Consider the following 13244-nt stretch of genomic DNA (forward strand, 5'->3'; position numbering starts at 1 on the left):
CCTACATATGTATCCTGGAACTTATAAAATTTAAAGAAATTTTTTAAAAATTAAAAATTTTTTTCAAAAATATAGCTGGTCAGGCACGGTGGCTCATGCCTGTAATCCCAGCACTTTGGGAGGCTGAGGCAGGTGGATCACGAGGTCGGGAGATCAAGACCATCCTGGCCAACATGATGAAACCCCATCTCTACCAAAAATACAAAAATTAGCTGGGCATGGTAGTGTGCGCCTGTGGTCCCAGCTACTCGGGAGGCTGAGGCAAGAGAATCCTTTGAACATGGGAGGCAGAGGTTGCAGTGAGCTGAGATCATGCCACTTCACTCCAGACTGGCAACAGAGGGAAACTCCATTTCAAAAAAAAAAAAAAAAAAAATGTAGCCAACTGTTCGAACTGTGTTTTAATAGGGCAAACGCCAAGCTGTAACCAATTCAACTGTTACTGTACCTCACTTCCGTTTTCTGTACGTCACTTTCCATTTTTTGCCTGTAAGTCTCCCACCACATAACTGCGTTGGAATCTCGGAAACTTCTCTGGCTCAGATGGCTGTCCAGTTCACCAATCATTCATTGCTCAATTAAACTCCTTTAAATTTAATTCTGCTGGAGTTTTTATCAATATCAATTTACTGATACAAATGAATTGTCCACACCAATCAATGATGTCATCTGAAAATTAGTTTATATCAAACTGATCTAAATATACCATGCCTGGACCCTGTCCACTAGATGCCAGTAGCACACCCCATAGTTTGTGACTATAAAAACTGTTCTAGACATTCCAAATGTCCCCCTTGAAGAGAGGAGGGAGGAGACAGTGCAATAACCATCCATCATTTGAGAACTACTGATTTATACTGATGACACAGTTGATGATGATAATGATGGAAACATCATCATAGCAATAAAATAATAAAAACAATTTCCTCCTATTCAGTACTCTACTCAGATGCTGTGCCAAGTACTTTATATACACTTTCTTCTGTAAGACCACCCTATGAGACAGGTATTCTAATTTTCCACATTTTATAGTAAAGAAACTGAGGCTCAGGAAAGTTAAATGCCCTATTTAAGGTCACACAGTAAGATGCTGCCCTAATCTGTTCCTGTTGCTATAACAGAACGCCTTAGACTGGGTAATTTGTAAATAACAGAAATTCACTTCTCCCAGTTCTGGAGGCTGGGAAGATCAAGATCAACATTCCAGCAGATGTGGTGTCTGGCAAGGCCTTCATCTCTGCTTTCAAAACAGAGCTTTCTTACTGTACATTGACATATAGGAAGGACAAAAAGGGACCAGGGCTTTCTCTTCAACCTCTGTTTATAAGGACACTAATTCCACTCATGAAAGCTCCACCCTCGTGACTTAATCACAGCCTAAAGGCCACACCTCTTAATACTATCACATTGGCAATTAAGTTTCAACACAATTCCGGGGCAGGAGAGGGACACTTTCACACCATAGCAGAGGGTGACCAGGGGTTCGCAAACAAGCCTAACTTACAAGTTCATAATTTTAACTAACATGCTATATATTGCCATCTCCACCACACAGAGAATTATGAGAGTGCTCTGGGAACCCAGCATCCGGCTATCCCAAACAGAAGTAAATGGAGAACACAGTACCCAAAAGATACAACAGATAATGTCTGGGAGTGAGTGAAGAAGGCCGCCACCAGACTGCAAATGCTCATGTTCCCTATTAATAACATGTGCTTTAAACACAACGTGATAATCCTCAGAGCAACCTCTCAAGATAGATACCAGTATCTCCATGTTACGGATGAGAAAACTGAGTACAGAGCGATTGAGTAAATTATCCAAGATCACAGGGCTGTTTTTTCTGATGGAGCCAAGATTTAAAATGAGACCCAGCCAGGTGTGGTGGCTCACGCCTGTAATCCCAGCACTTTGGGAGGCTAAGTTTGGCGGATCACTTGAGGTCAGGACTTTTTTTTTTTTTTTTTTTTTGGCTCTTGTTGCCCAGGCTGGAGTGATCTTGGCTCACTGCAACCTCTGCCTCCCAGATTCAAGCAATTCTCCAGCCTCCACCTCCCGAGTAGCTGGGATTACAGGCATGCGCCACCACGCCCAGCTAATTTTGTATTTTTAGTAGAGACAGGGTTTCTCCTTGTTGGTCAGGCTGGTCTCGAACTCCCAACCTCAGGTGATCCACCCGCCTTGGCCTCCCAAATTGCTGGGATTACAGGCATGAGACATGGCGCCCAGCTGAGGTCAGGACTTCTTGACCACCCTTGTCAACATGGTGAAACCCTGTCTCTATTAAAAAATACAAAAAGTCAGGCATAGTGGCACGCTCCTGTAATCCCAGCTACTCAGGAGGCTGAGGCAGGAGAATAGCTTGAAGCTGGGAGGCAGAGGTTACAGTGACCCAAATCGTGCCACTGCAATCCAGCCTGGATGACAGAGCAAGACTCTGTCTCAAAAAAACAAATAAATAAAATAAAAGTAAATAAATAAAATGATACTGGTCTGACTGCTGAGCCTCATTTACTTCCAGCACAATGATTTTATGGGTCAAGGGACAATATTAATGTAAGCAGCCAGCACGCTCTCAGCAGGAACTGACACAAGTTACATACCCATGGGACCCACTGCATGATGAGACCTTCACGACACCAACAGAACTCCAGCATCATTCTCCACCCACCTCACAAATTGGGGACCATTCTGCTCTTCTGTCACTCAAGAGGACTTGCGCCGCACACAGGACCTACATGGGTCTCAGCTTTTTATATCTCATTTTAAGTAAAAGCAGATTTTTTTAAAGTGCATTCTCCTCTTACAAGAACATTAATTAACTTCTCAGCTAAAACTCTGCTGGGAAATGTGAGGTACAGCAATGATGTGTCTCCATGGGTAATCTAAAAGGGAAAGGAAATAAGGGGAGATTTACGCTGGGAAAATGAGAGTAATACTCAGAGTGCGAATAATCTAAAGTACAGACATTTAATCTGAGAGAAATATTTGGATATTGGGAACTCCAAAGGAGAACTCAGCCAATGATTATGGTCCACAGGGCCCATGGGTAGGTTATTAAGAAATGCGTTTACACTGAAATACTATGCTACACACAGACAGCAGAGCAGCGTAAAAAGGTTTCACACAGCATTCCCAGCACAGACAATGACGATGTGCTCTAATAACTGGGATAACTGCCCACAGTGGGACCCTAAACTTGTTTCCGGACACTTCAGCAGGTCAAGTGTAGAAGAAAAATTTAAGACCACTAGGACATGGTAACAGTTGTCACCATTTCCAAGGGGAAGCTGAAAAAGAAGGTGAGAAAACTTTATGTAAAACTTTATCAAGATGACAGAAATTCAGTTCTCCAACGTCATCCATTTCAAGTTCCTATAGAAATAATACTGCTTACCCAAGTCAGAGGACTGGAGCCAAGAAAGGTGACAGAGAAGAGACATGAATGGGGTGGGAAAGAACAATTTAAATTACAGGTCTTCCAGAAATACCTTCTGCCCAGTCCCACCATCCTGCAGAAATCCTGAACAATCAAAAAACTTTCAGCTGTGATGGAAAACTAAACTCAAACTAAAGATGGGACGCTCTCATTTAGTGGCCTAGTGACATGCCCAGCCCTGGAGTCCTGAGGCCAGGGAGAAGGTCAGTTGCCCAGATAAAAAGTGGCGCCCAGTTACCAAAGGAAGGGAAATGGATATTATGCAGGCAAAACAGATACACTGGACATTCCATTCCGTTTTGTCTTGCACAGAAATTAATGACTCCTGTCCAGTTCCTCTTTCTACAAGAGCTCACAATCTGTCTTCAAAATTCACCTAGGCTCCTTTCCTCTCTAGTGCCCTGCTATACACCCCCACTCTGAATTCCCCACCCCAACTCTTCTCCCACTGCTGCTCCTACACACACAACCTCACATATATCCTCTCTCTCTCTCTCTCTCCCTCTCTCTCACACACACACACAGACACACACTTCTCTATCATTTTCTTTTATTTCAGGACTTATTTACCAAAGTATCATGGTTTCAAGTATGACAGAACTATGAGCCAGTACATGAATTTATCCATCAAAAAGTGCTATCAAAATCTTTACCTATAATTTCACATATTAGGTAAAGCCATTTTAACTCAAAGAAATGCATGCTAATGGTGGAATTTTAGATACTTTGGCACATTGGGCAAGCCCAAGAGGACCCTTCTCCCAAAGACATTCAATTCATGCCACAGAGAGAGGCTGCCTATGAAGTCTAACTAGCAGAAGGCCTCTCTCTTTTATCCAGTCTCTATCCCATACACCCAAACGGCTCATGAATGTGGCAGTAATGCCTCTACCAAGAAAAGTAATTCAGTACTTCCAAAAGGTTATTTTAAGACAGACTGTTAAATGAAACATGAGTAATTCCATTACAGTGCTGATTAGGAACACAAGTCAGAAACTGCTCCAGACAAGAAACTCGTAACCACAACAACAAATGGAAAACGAACTCCAGCGTGGCTCCCTGGAGAGAATCGAATGAACTGATGGGTGTTTTCCTTGTCTTATTTCCAAGGATCTAATAAAGGTTTCATCTCTGTCAGGAATGGTGGGAGTCTATCGCCGGGGAAGATGATGGCAGCTCTCCCTTGGAGCTCTTGCATTTCTGCAATCAGCCAGCGAGGGAAAGCCCGCACTCCACAAAATGCAAGGAGTAGAATCCCTCCCCAGGCCTACTGACTTTCAACTCCAGCAACCTATTTAGGTCCCTTCATGGTGCACACACACCTCATAATTGACTTTGTTTTGTTATTTGTGGACACATTTAGCTCTTTCCTCTTTCTCTTCCATGAGATTACGTATTTCAGGAGGGCTCCAGGCAGTACCTTCATTACCTTGCAAGTACATGGCATATAGTAGTACTTAACACATGTTTGTTGGGATAATTAATCTGCTGATTTCTAAACAAAAGATTGATAAACAATTGAATGAATGGTCACACATGGACAAACGAAAGCACACTTGCCTTCTCAATCAAGTATTGAATGTTAGGTTCTGAAAACTAACTATAGAAAATACAGTATCAAAGTATGTATACAGAAAAGCCAAAAACTGCCACACAGCCTTCATTATTTTCCTACAGGCAACTTCATAGGATAATCCTTGCATCTTGGCTCTTCAACATTTGAAGAGCACCTATTGTGATAGCAACGTCTTATCACCCAGCCTCTACTGACATGAACAAACAATGAAAGACTATATTCACTGACATTCCCCGGTAAGAGGCTAGGAGACTAGTGTCTAAATGTTGGGTTGCTTTTTTTCTTATTCCATTAGACATTTTTAGATTCTCAGCCAAGCCCAGAAGCCAACCCTCTTCTTGGGAAGCTTCCTGCCAGATCTCCATGGGGAGCCCCCAGGCAGCCATATTTGGACTGGGAATCCAACCTCCACTCATCGACCAAGAGCAGTCACCTGACACATGCTTGGCAAAGCAGAGTCTCTTTCTAAGGAAATGTGGAGCTATGACTGAGAGCCAGCTAGTCAGTCTCTGTGGGTTCCTGAAACTGCAGAACGAGCTAAGGGTTATTCATGTTTTCTTTCACATGAAAGCTGGGCTGCAGAGAAAGAGATAATGTAGCAAAAATAAATAAATAAATACACAAACAAAAAAAAACAAGAAAAGCAGAGCCAAGACAGAGAGGTAAACTGATAATCTTTCAGGTCCATTCCTAAGTACCAGTCCATTCTTGCCCAAGTGGCATGAGCTAACCCTGTAGCTTTATTATAAAGAATCCCCCCTTGTTCTTTTACTTAAGCTAGTCATTACCAGCTAGTTGATTATAAATAACATGTATAATCTAATTTCCTGAGAATTTTTAAATCTTTTGTATGTTTATGTGTGTGTGTGTGTGTGTGTGTGTGTGTGTGTGAGAGAGAGCGTGCACTCGCAGCTATAAACACAAAACTATTTCTTTTTGCGCAAACTCCCACAAAAACTCGGGGGGAGAGGAGGTAATCTCATGATCTCTGCATTAAGCCAGCCTGAAATTGATCTGTGTCTCTCTGTAACTCAAAGCCAAGCTATTTAAATAGCTCTCAGGAAACGCTTTTTCCCAGACACCAGACACATAATAAATACTTTTTTTAAGTGTAGGAAGAAAAGAATAATATACCACCAACCTGACTAATCTTATCACATTCCTGACTCAGTACAGATGCAACATAAAGGCTGGCACAAAGCGGGTATTCTAAAAATGTTAATTGTTGCTGTTATTGTTATTATTTACCTGTTCCTGGCCCAGTGCTCTCCAGCAGGGCTAGCATGATGGGGGCACACACTGCTGTGAGCCTAAATACATTACGGTTGAAAAAATTACAAGATTTTATAATTTTATAAAATCTCTCTCTCTCTTTCTTTCTCTCTCACACAAACACACACACACACTTGTCTATCATTTTCTTTTATTTCAGGACTTATTTACCCAAGTATCTTATGGTTTCAAGTTTGGCAGAACTACAAGCCAGTACTGAGCAAGGACCAAATAAAATTATAGGATCATTATAAGAGTTAGCAATGATACATTCTATGTTCCAAAGAAATGCTAGACCACATTAAATCAATGATATAAACTGACTGGTTAAAGTTAGTTTACTTTTTTTTTTTTTTTTTTTTTTTTGAGACAGAGTTTTGCTCTTGTTGCCCAGGCTGGAGTGCAATGGTGCAATCTCAGCTCACCACAACCTCCACCTCCTGGGTTCAAGCGATTCTCCTGCCTCAGCCTCCAAGTAGCTGGGACTACAGGCATGTACCACCACACCCAGCTAATTTTTGTATTTTTTAGCAGAGATGGGGTTTCTCCATGTTGGTGAGGCTGGTCTCAAACTCCTGACCTCAGGTGATCCGACCGCCTCAGCCTTGCAAAGTGCTGGAATTACAGGCTTGAGCCACCGCGCCCAGCCTAGTTCACATTTTCTAAAAGAAAAAAAAAAAGTCAATTTCTTTTTTATTAAAGAGAAGCAATATAAAAATACACAGTCACAACAGCATTCAAGGAAACGAAACCATCTTCATTCTTCTGAAAGAATCCAAAAGGAGTGAGAGGTGAACATGGCATTTGCACATATACCTGAACTGACTTCCAAGCTATCCTCTTTGTCTCACCAAGCGCCACACCCCCATTTCTCCCAGCTTGTTCATGAATCTAGCATGGACTGGGTGAGGCCTGTAACAACTGAGGCTCCTTTTATTGTTCACTCCTCAACTGGCTGCTCCAGGAAATCCTACAGCATGGCAAAACCATCCTTAAGCAAAAGCTGATGGAAGGCAATTTGGGGGAAAAGGAAGAAAACAAGGAAATAGGAAGGAGATGCGAATTATGAAAAAAATGACCATTAAGAAACAAATCAAATGGACAAAATGAGCTTCTATTTAGGGCCTATGAAATTAGCAACTACTCAGAAAAAATATATACTACAAAGTAATGGTGGGGATATAGAAAAAGAGCAGTCTCAGAGTTGACTATGGGTAAGTAACTTGTTTCAACCTTTCTGGGAGGAATTTTAGCAATGCACATCTCTTTAACATATGTATCATCTTTGACCCAGCCATTCCACTTCCAGAAATTTATCCTACAAAAATAATGAGAAATATGCAGAATGCTTAGGGTACATAGATGTTTAGAACAGTTAAAGTCATAAAATGGTATTTATAATAGGGAGATAATGGTGCCAATCTAAATGTTCCATATTAATGGAGTGGTTCCCTGAAATATAACCACACAATTAAGTCCAGGGTTCTTCAAACTCTATTCTGAAAAGCTTAATGAGTCTCTCGGACATATCTAAAGGTACCTTGCAGGAGTAATGAATGAATCCCAATAAATAGGTCTTGCTCCCATTCATCCCAGACTTAGTCATCCTCATAAAATTATGGGTACGGAAATGATGCTACTGCTTAAGCAACAAACACAAAATGGTTAGATGCTAAGGACTATTATGCAGCCATTATAAATCATGTTATATAAAAATATACACAAACTAAAAAGAACAAGTGGCACCCCAGTATCTAGTAAGCTTCAGAGGAGATCGGGTCTTTAGTAGCTGCTAAAGATGTAGATTACCCTGCCAGACACAGGGTGTCTCATCACTAATAAACTCCTAATAGTGGGTATCCTTCTTTCATATTCATCTGCATAAAACAGTCATGATAAAATTCATTCTCTAAGGTGGTAGTAAAAATTAGTTGAGATGATGCATGTAATGGTGTTTACCTCAATGACTGGTACACAATACTCCATCATAGAAGTTCTTTTAATGTATATCAATCTAAGGCTTAGAATTTCACATTTACCAGTATTTATTCCTCACCTCTCATTCACACAGCATTTGAAATCATCATCAGCTCAGACCTCCTGACTTTCATGGAAGGCATCCATGAAATCAAGTCTTTTATAAAGTCAGAAATGATTTCTTTTGCCCAGAGGATTCCAGTCTTTGAACTACACAATTTGGATTTTTTGTTCTGTTTTGTTTTGTTTTTCAGCTAAGAAAGCAAGCACTTCATTTCTTAAGCAACCGCACCTCAGCACTAACAACCCCAGCAGACTATCTTTCCCTCAAAATCACCGGACTACTCATAGAATGCTCAGAGCATCACAGAATCTTACAGAACTCTTTTATACAGAAAAATATGGCTATCATCTTTTTATGTCTCTAAGAAATGACAATAATTCAGATTTCAATTCTATAGTGATTTGATTTGATCATTTTAAAACAAAAACATAAAATGGTTCATTTATATAACCAGTTGCTAAGACTGTTGGCATTTTAATAGGCAGCTTATGAAAACATACTTTTTGAAAGAAAATACTAATATCTACAGAGAGGAAAAGGATGAATGAAGCTCATAAAATTTAACTGCATTTTAGTTTTGATTTGGGAAAGCTGCAAGATCATCCACTTGGGAAACACAGTCCATAGATCCACAGCTGTATTTCTAAGTCCTGACTCATACAGTTCCCAACCAGTTGCTGCCATGAGAGCCCCTTCTCTAGAGGGAGACGGCAGCGTTCGTATCTGCTCTCTCCCTGCAACCTGTGCTGCCGAGCTAGTGGAAATCTCAATGATTCAAGGGGCTGAATAGAAGTTGCTTTCGTCAAAAAGTCTGACAATTCTGGGGCCCATGATCTGGGAATGAAATATCTGTCCTAATCCAGCCTGGGGCAAACACATGGTTGTTGATTGCTTTAAAGAACGAAGCACTACCAGCCTTAGCTGTTTCTCAAGAGAAAACACCTGCTAAGGGCATTTTCATTCATTCCAATTGAGCAGTTTCAAGGATCTAACCAAGAAAGCAGAGCAAGCAACTTCTGGTAGATAAGAGCAGACTCTATAGATGCCTTCCTACCCCAAAATACCTACCCCTCCCCCAGCTCACTGGACAGGAGTGCCTAAATTCCCACCTTAATTCGCCATTGGATATATTAAAGAAAATATTTAAAAGTTCCCTAACAGAGCAAAATCCATGAAGTCAAATCATATAGTATTATCTTAGCAAGAATGTTATTTTAAAATAGCATATTCTATACTATTAAACATGTAATATTTTAAAATATATTTTATTACTTGTCATATACATTTGAAATATTAAAATTATATCCTAAAATATATTTTTATTAAGGGCTTATGTGCCAGAGACTGTCACCAGTGATTCATATACCTTATCTTAATTAATCCTCACTTGTTTCAAGGCAGGTGCCAGTGTCCACATTTTACACATGAAGTAACAAAAGCCTGGACTGGCTAAATAACTAACCAAAAGCTACTCAGCTAGTAAGAGGCAGAACTGACTCCTCAACGCAGAGATCTAACATACTCCACTGCCTCTCTCTAAGCAGAATTCAAAGGAGGACAAACGAAAAGAAAGGTACTAAGTTCAGGAGACACTGATTTGTATATTAAAAAATAAAGTATTATTGTCTACAATGGTAGTTGTGAAAGTTGGCAGCTGATTGGAATCACTGAGGGCATTTTTTCAAATAGTGGTGCCTGGGTCCGAGCCCCCTCCCCCTCCCAATTCTGATTCTAATTGGCATTTTCAAACACTCCCCAGGTGATTTTAATGTAGAGTCATGGTTGGAAATCACCATCTAGAAGGATTTGGAGTAGAACTTAAATGTTCATAGAGGACGCTAAGTGAACAAACAAGGTTTTGGAAATCTCTAGAACAGGACTATCCAAAAAAAAACACTTTCAGTGATGAAAATGTTCCATAATCTGCACTGTCCAACGTGGTCGCCAATGGCAACAATGGCTACTGTGACTAAGGAGATGAATTTTACATTTCATTTCATTTCAATGAATTTATATTTAAATAGCCACATGGGGTAGTGGGAACTGTACTGGACAGCACAGCTGCAGAGATCTGTCAATGTGCCTCTGCTTTATTGATGAAATGTGTCAACTGAGATGTTGACCGTAAACAAAGTGGCAAGTGCATGAGCTCTTACTGTCCATATCAATTATTTGACATGACCGATTGTCCAAAATGGAGCTTTGTTAACAAGTCAGATGCTCTGAGTAGCTAACAGGGGGAAAAAAAAAAAAGATCAATGCCATGGAAAATATGTCAAATATATTTAGCTAAATACTCTTTAAGGACATAATTCTTCAGGTCAGTGTTAATTTGCTCCCTATAATGCAAGAACCAGTTGCTAGCCATGGCCAGTATAAATGCCAATAACATCACAGTAATGCAGAGGAAAGAAGAGAATTTAGGGATGTAAAATGTTTTGTCAACAACTTCTGCTGTTACTGTGGGTCAAAAGAATCTTTTCTTTCATCTTCATATCTTTGGCACCTACTCCAGTACTTTAAATATCTATTCAATGGACTAAAAAATAATTTAATGATAGCGGAATAATGGAGCATTTATCCATTATCTTGCATATTGTAGTCAATCATACATGCAGAATAAAAGGGTTTGGACATAAATTGCAATTCATAAAAATTACCAATATGTGTCACTTTTTTTTCAATAAAAATTTGTTTCCTACTTAGGTGCATAACATGCCTGTGTACCAAGCTATTATACATTCCTTAATTTGAACTACACGACTACATATGTCAATGGACTAATTCTGAAGATGTGCATATTCCCCAAAATTTTGATATAAAATTATATGCTTTTTTAAAGGTCTCAGATTATTTGAATTTTGTATATCAGATGTTCACATATATTATATCTGAACTTAATTTAATTTAGAAATGCTCTGCAGTAAATTATACTTAGCTAATTGTACGTATAAATCCCTCCATAGTTAAAAATAATTTTATTATATTCTGAATGGAGCTTGCAAAAAAGAAAACATCATTTATGGCTCTACATTTGCCTTTATACGCAGTAATACTAAAACCCAGGCATGGTACCAATCTACATGAAAACAAGAGCTTAGCTTCAAAAATTAAACTGCCTGGAGAGGAAAAGCTAAAAACATACTGATATACTTCTTGGTCCAATAATATACTCGCATTTCCTCCCATTTTTCCAAGATGAAGCCAGGTTAACAACTGAGTAATGTTAGAAAAGAAAGAGGGAGAGTGATTAATGACACTGAAAATGTGTAAAATGTGCTCAATTCATCAGTTGCTTTGAGGACACAACTCTTTTGGACCATTCCTACTCTGCTCTATGTCATCAAAGTAACAACTACTGCTGTGGTCTCAGTAAACACCACTTTTATCACAGTAACAAAAAAGGAGGCTTTGCCTGTGTTTTTAAGCTAATGACATTGCAAATGTAATAGAACAAGACACAATGGTCTAATAAAAAAGAAAAGCTAATCCTAAAAGAAATTTGGACTATGATAATGGCTTAAAACAGTCAATTCCAAAGCAAGAGACCATGGTAACTAATTGTTCCATTCTAGTTACACAGGGAAAGCCAAAAGACATAATGCATTAACTGCAGTTAGAAAACAACTAAGTAAAATTATGAGTGTGTGTGTGTGTCTCTCTCTCTTTGACTTTCCTTTGTTAAACAGAATTATTTTTAAATCTGCAGTCCTTAAAACACATACACACATAATATTCTATGTTACTCAAACACTGTCCCAATCCAGAAAACACTGATTAATTAGTCCTCCATGATTTATCACATACATTTTTCTACCAAGCATTCACTGTGCTATTTTGGTTAGTTTCTATGTCTGTCTCAATTTAATTCAACAAATACTTACTGAGGCTCCATTTGCCAAGCACCATACCAGGTGCTGGAGACCTGATAATAAACATGGTAAGTTTCCTGGTCTGATGGAACAGCATCTAGATTTACAGCTGAATAAAGGGCTGAGTGCTAAAGAGAGTAAGCACAGCATGCAGTCAGAACAAACAGAGGGGGTCCAACCCAGATGTGGGAGAAAGGAAAGACTTCCCAGAAGATGCAGCCCAAACAGTGAATCCACATTAGCCACAGAAGATGCAGAGGGGCAGAGGGTAAGGAGTTGAGAGCACTGCTGGCCCAAGAAATGACTTGTACAACAGCGCAGCAATGGACAAAACACTGCATGAAGGAGGAACCCAACGTTTAATAACTCAAGGGGAAGGCAGGGAGTTCAAGATGAGGCCAGAGAATAAGCAGGAAGTAGTCACTGAAGAACTCATACATCTTATTGAGGAGTTTCAACTTTTATTCTGAGAGCACGAGGGCACCAGATTTGAGTTTTATAGGACAATTGTTACAGCAGCCTTGCACAGAGAAGACTGGAGCGTGCAGGAAGCCAGAATGTGGAAGACTCCTAGAACACTAGCTCCCAGAAAGTAGTTTATCACAGCTCAACAAAAGATCAATAACGTTGATTGAATTCCATTCATACTAGAAAACATATCTATTTAACTGTACCCTCAGAAAAATTTATAATTCCATCATGCTTTATTAACAAGGCATATGGTCCAGGAACAGTGGCTCATGCTTGTAATCCCAACACTTTGGGAGGCTGAGGAGGGCGGATTACAAGGTCAGGAGTTCGAGACCAGCTTGGCCTACATGGTGAAACCCCATCTCTATTAAAAATACAAAATTAGTGGGGTATGTTGGAGCATGCCTATAATCCCAGCTACTCAGGAGGCTGAAGCAGGAGAATCACTTGAACCTGGGAGGTGGAGGTTGCGGTGAGCCAAGATCGTGCCACTGCACTCCAGCCTGGGCAAAAAGAGTGAATGAAATTCCATCTCAAAAAACAAACAAACAAACAAACAACAACAAAATAAAC

The 13244-nt window shown here is 39.8% G+C and overlaps 1 protein-coding gene across 33 annotated transcripts in view; it reads right to left on the reverse strand.

Moving 5' to 3' along the window:
- The window catches only part of MAGI1 (membrane associated guanylate kinase, WW and PDZ domain containing 1), a 675392-nt gene that overhangs the window by 440698 nt on the left and 221450 nt on the right, over positions 1–13244 (reverse strand). The window lies entirely within an intron of this gene.

The sequence above is a fragment of the Pan paniscus genome, chromosome 2 (genome assembly GCF_029289425.2).
Source record: "Pan paniscus chromosome 2, NHGRI_mPanPan1-v2.0_pri, whole genome shotgun sequence".
NCBI classification, from domain to species: Eukaryota; Metazoa; Chordata; class Mammalia; order Primates; family Hominidae; genus Pan; species Pan paniscus.